Source organism: Vulpes lagopus, chromosome 8 (genome assembly GCF_018345385.1).
Source record: "Vulpes lagopus strain Blue_001 chromosome 8, ASM1834538v1, whole genome shotgun sequence".
In the NCBI taxonomy this organism is placed as follows: Eukaryota; Metazoa; Chordata; class Mammalia; order Carnivora; family Canidae; genus Vulpes; species Vulpes lagopus.
In genome coordinates this window covers 15614196-15623568 of record NC_054831.1, presented here as the reverse complement: position 1 = coordinate 15623568, position 9373 = coordinate 15614196, and the positions used below count along the sequence as shown (strand labels likewise).

Genomic DNA, 9373 nt, shown 5'->3' with positions numbered 1-9373 from the left:
TTACAAAAGCCATGTTGTAATTAATCCCCCAAAGGTTCCAAATTGTATTTCTAAACAATTATTACACGTTGATCTCACCCTGATATAGACATCTGATAATCAAAAACATTAAAGAAGGAAATACTGACAGAAACAAATGCCAAATAAAAATCACTTAAAAATGAAAAGATAATACCATAATTAAATATTATAAGGCTTAACTGGTAAATTTGTAAAGCTGATGCTAGTTTAATGTGGTGCTACTGGGAGAGGTGTCAGCTCTGGAAGGTTCTCAATCTTTGTTTTCCCTTCTAAAAGGCTATGTGGGATCCCTGGGTGGCTCAGCGGTTTAGCGCCTGTCTTCGGCCCAGGGCCGGATCCTGGAGTCCTGGGATCAAGTCCCATATCGGGCTCCCTGCATGGAGCCTGCTTCTCCCTCTGCCTGTGTCTCTGACTCTCTCTCTCGCTCTCTGTGTCTCTCATGAATAAATAAATAAAATCTTAAAAAATAAATAAATAAAATAAATAAAATAAAAGGCTATGTGGCAGACACTGTTAGTTGCCGTACAGAAGTCATTGCATCTTCTTCCTGCCAACAGAATCTAGATTTTATTCAAGTACTGTGATGAGGAGGTGCTTCATGGACCCTTCTCCCTCTCCTGGGGAAAAATGCTGAGCAGGCAAAGCCAATCACAGAAATTGCATTTCTTCAGCCAGGCCTGGGTAGGCGTGGGCTCGTGGCCCTACTTGGCTAATGAGATATAAGGGGACATTTACTGGGGTGGGGGGGGGGTGTTTTCAGTCTTATAAAATGGAGAGACACTTTTTCCCTTCTGATTGCAGCTCTGTTGGGGAGAGCTATCAGCTGTAGCGATTTTGTGACCAAGAGGGGAGTTGCCAGCTTGCTGAGGATGCAGAGCAGAAAGCTGGGAAGACTTGGGGCTCGGGGACCTCTTTGTGTGAGTTTATGGACAGTCCCGGAGCTGTTGCATCTCTATCCTGAGACCTCTTCGCATGAGGATAGTGAGCACCTCTGCCTGTGTGGGCTGTGCTTGGCAGTGAAAAGCATCTCAAATACAGATAAGCCCTTGCCCTCTCACGAGATGCGTTTTGTGGTGAAACATGCAGGAGGACTTTCCGAAAGTTAAACACTTTATAAATTGAAGTCATTTATCTTTACCAAACACATATACCCAGATATCAACTGGTACAATTTCATGCCTTGTGACTGGATAGCCAGGGAAAAATTGGGTGGCAGGAGGTCTTACTAAGGTCTCTCAATTCACCTCATGTACCTGGCCAGCTGCTCTGCTGGTGTATGCGACTGACTCTGCTTTCACTGGAGGCAGTATGCTCTGGGGGGAACTACCCTTGCATTGGTTGTCATGAGACCTAGTTTTATCTCTGCAAATAGTTAGCTGTGTGACCCTGAGCAAGTTAAATAGCCTCTCTGAGCCACAGATGCCTCCTCTGGAACATAGGGATAATAGCCTGTATTCTTCTCTGCGCACTTGCCAGCATCAAATGATGGAGCATATAGTCTTCAAAGTACATGACAGGAAGGTGATGGTGATTGCTACGGATTGCCATTATGTATCTCCATCAAATTCCTATCTTGAAGCCCAACTCCTAACGTGGTGGTGTTAGGAGGTGGGGGCCTTTGGGAGGTAGAGCTGTCATGAGTGGGATGAGCGCCTTTATGAAAGAGACTCCAGTGAGCTCCTTACTCCTTCCACCATGTGAGGACACAGAGAAAAGATGGTTATCTCTGGACCAGGAAGTGGGGCCTTGGGTTCTGCTGGTGCCTTGATCTTGGACTTCCCTGCCTCCAGAACTATGAGAAATAAATGTTGTTTGAAAGTCCTCTAGTCTGAGGTATCTCTGTTGCAGCAGCCCAAATGGAGAGAGGCAGTGGTGATGGTAATGATGGCGATAGGGAGACAGAACATGAAGACTCCTAACTCTGGGAAATGAACTTGGGGTGGTGGAAGGGGAGGGAGGTGGGGGGTGGGGGTGAATAGGTGACGGGCACTGAGGGGGGCACTTGACAGGATGAGCACTGGGTGTTATTTTGTATGTTGGCAAATTGAGCACCAATAAAAAAATAGATTTATTATTTAAAAAAATGATGGTGATAGTGATAGTGACAAAGATGAGTTTGCTCCACCTGGTCATCAGGAGAATTCTGAAAAATCACAGTAGAGAGGGTGGCAGGTGGATGGAAGAGGATAATGGTACAGGTGGGAAATCTGTGAACCCTGAGGTATGAAACTTATGGGGGGGTAGATGTCAATGCAGCTGAGAGGAGCACTCAGAGAGCTATGGGTAGCCGTTTCCTCAGTGCCCTACTGCACACCTCCTGAGTGGACACGAGACCTCGTCATATGCTTTGCTCTGATGCATTCAGAAAGGGTTTCCGTTCAAGTGGATTTTTTTCTCCTAACCCAAATCCGATCTGAGTGGCCCTAAGCATTCAATTCCAATCCTCCCTTTCCTGGATCTGCCCGTATGGCAGCAGAGCACTGGACTTCAGCCGAGCACTGCGTATTTCTGTATTCTGTGTGAACACCCAGACATAAAAATTCTTTCCTGACAAGTGTACCTTTCTCCACAAAATCAATGTTCCTCTTAACTTTTTGTAAATTGAGTCATATTATTAATACGGTAGGAGAGCTTGCTAGCTGCGTGAATCCCACGGTGACCTCTCAGGTACAATAGCCAAGCGGGTGAGGAATAAAGGTTGGAGTCTGGCTAAATCAGATTCTTCAGTGTAGAGCATGCTATCTGTCCAAAATATTTCCTTCCATTTCTCATGATCCTTCCCTCACTAGTCCTGTGTGTTCTATAGGTAGGAACATTAGTTCCTCATCATGCTGGGCACAGCCATGGTCCAGCCCAGTAAACTCCTACTCAAACTTAAAAGCCCACTCGAATTGTCCCCTCCTTTCTGCAGCTTGCCTGGACTATTCTATGATTAATGAATCGTTAGGTTTTATTTTGATCCCCTGAAAGTTTTCACTGCATGACTTAGAGGTATTTGTTTACTTTTCTGTCTCCCTTCCTTTGAATATGAGTTTCTTAAGGGCAAGGATCATGTCTTAAATATCTTTGTTATCACCTGCACTGGCAGGATGCCCTGCATACGGAAAAAGTAATCAATAAACATTTGTTGAATTAAATTGAATTTGTAAGTTAGATTTGCTTAAGGGAGAACACACCTGTATTCATTTCACAAAACGATTCTTGGCTATGATTATGCCAAAGGATCTCTTTAAAGGGTAAGCCCCCTGGTGTATTTACAGCAGGATGTAATTTCAAATTCCGCATCACTTTTTTGCAGGAACACATTTCCTGTTTAAAGTGGGATGGGCCAACATTCACACTTTGAGCCCGCAATCAGCGCCTTGCTCACATGCAGGCACAGCTTTCACAAGATTAATAGTTCACAGATTGATAGTTTTTTTTTTCCTCTACCCTCCAGCCTCTGAAGGGAACTCCTGGGCCTGCAACGCTGGTGGGTGGGGGCACCCAGGGCACAGCCTGAGCTCCTGCCTACAGTGTGCTGAAGACAGGGGCAGTGGTGGCAGGCCCATCCTCTGGAGCCGAAGTGCATGTGCTGCCTCCTATCTCTCAGCTCCCATAGCAGCCCATTTCAATTCACCCCAAAACTGCCAGTCTGTCACCACCCATTAAAGGTGTTTGTAAGGAACTGCAAAATATTGAGGTTGATGCTTTTTGGCACTAATATTGCTGTTCATGCTAATATCCCCTGTAATGCCAGCATCATATTAATATTTCTTGTAGACACTCAGACTTGTCCTCATCTCCACTCTTCTGATCCCTCGCCTTGCCCTGCAGCTTATTTATAAGGATTTTAAGAAATTATTGATCACATGATAAAGAGGAGCAAGAAATCAAACTTGGCCTTTACTGGGCTGTAATATGGCTTGTGGTGGAATGGTCCTTCTCTAAACGAAGCTGGAGGATGGCTTTCCTCTTTGACCAAGGCACGATCTGGTGGATCTTTATTCACTCATTTATGCCCTGGAAACTTACTGGGCTCAGCTGTTGCTCGGGTTCTGTGCAAGGGGCTGGGGGCCAGAGACAAGAGTCAGGATCCTGCCCTTCTGACGGTGGTGGTGGTGGTGGGGGGGGGAGTTAGGTGAGCCGTAAGGGGGTGCAGGGGAGCTCCCCCACCCTTGACACAGAAGGCTGCCCTCGGCAAAGATTGCCTGGGGTTACTGACAGCAGACAGCAGGTCTGTTATGCACTGAATTATGTCTCCCCCATCCCTGGCTTCAAACTCCAATGCTTCAGAATGTGACCATATTTGGAGATAGAGTCTTTAAGGATGGGATTACGATAAAATGAGTTCACTAGGGTGGGTCCTGATTTATGTGACTGGTATCTTTTTTTTTTTTAAGATTTTATTTATTTATTCATGAAAGACATACAGAGAAGAGAGAGAGGAGAGATATAGGCAGAGGGAGAAGCAGGCTCCATGCAGGGAGCCTAATGCGGAACTTGATCCCAGACTCCAGGACCACACCCTGGGCCAAAAACAGGTGTTAAACTGCGGATCCACCCAGGCATCCCAATGTGACTGGTATTTTTATAGGAAGAAGGCATTAGAAGAGAGACACACACAGGGAAGGCCGTGTGAGGATCCAGGGAGGACTCAGCCATCACTAAGCCAAGGACAGAGGCCTCGGGAAAACCAACCCTGCAGAGCCTTGATTTTGGACTTTCAGCCTCCTGAACTGTGAGAGAAACCCCCCTTCCATGGCACTTTGTTATGGCAGCTGTAGCTGACTAATACAGGCCTTAAGGCCTGTGTCTTCCCAGCTGCATCAACTAGACAGTCCCTATCTGGGGGTGATTTGGAAGCCAGAAGGGTGATCGAGATCCCACAGGGAGACGATGTTAGTGGAGAAGAGAATAAGGGAACACTAATACTCCTTGTGAACTGGGCTTCTCAGGCTTCTCTTTCTTTACAAAATCTAGCGTAGGGTGCAAAAAAATAGTCAAAGCTATGCACAGAAGGCATGATGGACCTTTACTTGCAGGCCTGTGCTAAGTGAGTGCTGGTGTCACCGAGTGCTCTCTTCTGGTGGGCACAGGCAGAAAGCAGGCGGTTAGTGTGTTGTGTGATTTTTCCAGTTATTTGTTAATGCCTTTATGTTTATAAAGTTCTTCCTTGTATCTTAATCACATGCACCCTACACTTTGTGTGCATAGAGTATGTTATTTATCATCCAGAATTTATTAAAGGGGAAACGTAAGTTCAGAGATGTCCCTTTGAAGACCCCTGCCTGCCTTCTTAGCTGGGAGGATTGCTTGTAGGGACACCTTCTGTCCAGAGAGCAGCAATGGGTCAGGCCTATGTCCATCAGATGACCTGGAGCAGGCTACTTCTGTCCAAATTCCACCCCATATGGCCTCCCCAAGCAGGGTGTATCCTGGCCTCCAGTGGAAACCTAAGCAGTTATTTTATTATAGTAGATTTTAGGATATAATTTGCTCCATTATTTGGTAAAAGGTGGGATTTTCTTGTAAAAATGTCCTTATCCCAGCAGGCTCTTCCCCCCACCCTGCCCCCAGCCACCCCTATTTTATATTTCTATTCTTACATTCCTCCCCATTTGGGTCCTGGCCTTCTATGCCATCATCTCCACCTTTACCAAGCACCGCCAACCAGATCCCAGCCCCAAGCCCTGTGTCTTGTATGTGCTGCAACCCTGGGCTTGGGCAAACACTAGCAGGTCTTCCGTGGCTCAGCCTTTGCTTACTTTAGAATGGGGAGAGATGAAGAAGCCAGAGAGAAGCCTCAGAAGCTTCAACTTCAGAGCTGTGTCTCTACTACAGAACCACTGCTGGTGTCCTTCCGGGAATTCCTGAAGGCAAATGGAACTTGAAAATAAATCCTCTGGCTAGACCCTCTGGTCTAAGCTACGTGAGGACTTCTCCCTCTGGTCTAGGAGGAAACCGGCTAATGTGTACCTACTTCTTGATAAATAATAACCTCAACCTTGTTTTGCTCAAGGCACATTCTCCTTTCATCCTGGCCTGGTTTTCATTGCAGAATGTTCTTGGATGAACTCTGGGCCATCTGGGGTGAATGGCATCATGTGCAGAATTTTTCTCTGATCTCCAGATTTCTCTCCTGATAGCAGGGGAGGAGATTTCAGTGCACACTCCCCTACGTGCTTTGTCTAGGAAACTGTTACTCTGCTGGGGCTGGAAGCCAGGCCTTCAGGTTCCAATCCCACATCCTTTCTTGCCTATATATTTTGAAAGGATGTCTAGCAGGCAGTATGATTCTGGGTGAGCTTTGACTTGGTGGTAGCTTTTTTTTTTTTTTTAAAGATTTTATTTATTTATTCATGACGCACGCACACACACACACACACACAGAGGCAGAGACATAGGCAGAGGGACAAGCAGGCTCCCTGTGGGAAGCCCGATCCGGGGCTCAATCCCAGGATCCTGGAATCATGACCTGAACCAAAGGCAGACACTCAACCACTGAGCCACCCAGGTGCCCCGGTGGTAGCTTTTTAAGTCCTGGCATACAGGGGGTACTCTTTTGTTAATTCAGACTGCAGCACCTTTGTATCATGGTTACCAGATGATGATCTAAGTGTAGGCAGTATTGAGATAAATAAAACAAAATCCTTCCTCTCATTGAAAATAAATTAGGGATGAGGAACATGTAAATTAAAAATTGCAATAGAAAGCTCATGGTTCTGCCCTTTGAGAATACCACCTTCCTCAATGAACCTCAGGACGAACATTCTGAAGGAGCTCAGACATAGAAAGGAATAATCCCTTCATTTTAAAACTGCAAAGTCTGAGGCCCAGAGAAGAGAAGAAAGAAGGAAACTCATACCTGGAGAGCTAGTGTGGCTGGCAGTGTGCTGGGCTCTTACTTGCGCAGTGACATTTGGGGAGTGGCTGGTGTCAGGGCAAAGCAGAGACTGGACTGCAGGCTCAGTGCTCCCCTCAGGGCTTGGGGTAGACTCTGTGTTTTCCAGGGGCACCCTTCCCTGCAGGCCCTCCAGTAGTCTCCAACACCTGCAAGGTCCATTACAGCGCCCCAGGGGGCAAACGAGCTGCTCCCATTTACCAGGGAGCCCTACTCTCCTAATTTCTCCTTCTGGGAGCAGTCCCGCCTGGCCAGCTCAGCTGGAGTCCTCTTCAGGCGCTGCCACCCTTCAGGATGAGGGGTTCACCTTTCTGCCTTCTCCCACGCTGCACGTCCTGGAGGCAGGGCTGGAGCCGCTCCTTCCATCAGGCAGATGGGGAAACAGCGGTCTGGCACAGGCTCTTGGCCGGTAGGGTCAGAGCTGACAGCCGCCTTCTATTTTGGTTCCATTCCTGGACTTGCTCTTTCACCCCTGGGTTTGTTTCCTAAAAACTGCTTGATGTGGCCAGACTGAGGCTTGGTGTCCAGCACCCATGAGCCATGTGTGTCTCCCAGTGCCTGGGCAGGGAGGGTGGCTGTTCCTGGGCAGCAGGGGCAGTTGTGAGCAGCATGTGACAGTCAGCAGCTCCCATGTCCACTTCCTCTGCCCTTTTTGGGAGATGTGTCTGCACCCCCCCCCCCCACACCACCACCACCAGCCAGGGCTCAGCTCTCTGCACCCCCAGCATGACATTTCCACAGTGGTGTGACTGGTGCTGAGGCTACAGTGGGCTAGATGCGAGGGCCTCTCCCCTGTCCTACCCCCTGGGGAAGGCCAGGGCCTGCGGGTCACAGTGGCTCCTGGCCAGTGCATGTGGCCGGACCCTCTGCTTGGATCCCACCTCAGACTCCGGCTTTATTATTTTTCCAGGCACCGTGATTATCCCCCTGATCGTGCCAGGAAATGAAAAGCCACAGACGGTCTCTGCTCGGCGGCCCTGTAGAGCTCTGTTGTATTATGAATGTGAAAGTTGATTGAACCTGGGAAACAATTTGAGGGCAGAGTTTCTGAAGTGACCTTGATAAGAGGAGGCCTCACCCAAGGTGGAGGGCCGCTCAGACCGGCTCCGAGCGCCAGGCCGAGATGCGGAGCTGCCAGTGTTGCCCCCCTGCAGGCCCGAGTGGCACAGAATGCCTCAGCCAGGGGGCCCCAGGGCTCAGCCAGCCCAGCCCCGGGTGGCACAGAAGAGGAAGCACACGGATCCCCCAAGACCGACTCACATGTTCGGGCCTCTGCAGAGTTAGGGGCCCCCTGCTCCGACTCCTACCTCCCAGCTCACCTGTCTGATGATTGACTCATGTCCACAGTTTTCTTCCCCCATCGTGGGGAGGGGACTTTCTCTGCTTACTTGCGTTCCCCAGTGCCTGCTTTCCAGGGTGAACGAGTGTCCCCTTTGTAAGTGCAGTGATGATGATGATGATGACCAGAACGGGGAAATAACACTGACCATGTGCTTTGGGTGTTTTAAATATCACAACTAATTTAGTCTTTGTAACAATTTCAAGGGAACTCAGGTTCATTGCTTCCCAGTTTGTCACCTGCCCACCACCTCCTTTCCCACATTCAGGTCATACCGTATCTTTTTTTTTTTAAGTATTTATTTATTTATTTAAAAGATTTTATTTATTTATTGATGAGAGACACACAGAGAGAGGCAGAGACACAGGCAGAGGGAGAAGCAGGCTCCCTGCAAGGAGCCCGATGTGGGACTCGATTCCAGACCCTGGGATCACGCCCTGAGCTGAAAGCAGACGCTCAACCGCTGAGCCACCCAGGTGTCCCTCTACAGCACCTGGTATTCCCAGGTGGTCTCCCATCCAAGTAGTAACCAGGCCCAACTCTGCTTAGTTTTTGAGATCAGATGAGATGGGATGCATTCAGGGTGGTATGGCCTTAGAGGACTCTATCCTATCAAGACCTAATTGCAAGGGAATGGAAAGAAGGGGGAAGGTTCTTCCCTTCTGGCCTTTAATCTAAAACACAAATTTCTGCCAGAGAATTTCTGCTTATCTCCCCTCTTTTCCTGTCTCTCTCTGCTCGCCCTCCTCCCTCACCTCATGTCCCCAGTGGGTCTGCCGGCGCTCCTGGACTGCCTCTGCAGCCAGCCGATCCCCTGCGATGTGTACTTGCTGGAGAGCTCAGACAGACCGAGCCCCGCTGCAGCCTGTGTGCACTGCTCCACGCTTTCTCTGCTCTTTGGCTCCGCCATGAATATCTTTAATTTCATCATTTACCTCCTGCCTCCTCTACTGAATGCCATGAATATTGTTTCCACAGATAGCCTGCTCATTTTTAAGTGTGTTTGCTATTCTGTGGGCTTGAGATGGGACAGCCCAGGTGCACACAGTGAAAACAACTTATAAAATGAATATTGTGAGGACCATCCTTCCTCCCTGAGGCAGAAAGGGGCTACCAGGCAGAAAGGGGAA

At 48.4% G+C, this 9373-nt stretch overlaps 1 pseudogene; it reads right to left on the bottom strand.

Moving 5' to 3' along the window:
• Nucleotides 1–8724: 8724 nt before the first annotated feature.
• LOC121498399 lies at nucleotides 8725–8843 on the bottom strand (annotated as a pseudogene).
• Between the last annotated feature and the right edge of the window lie 530 nt (nucleotides 8844–9373).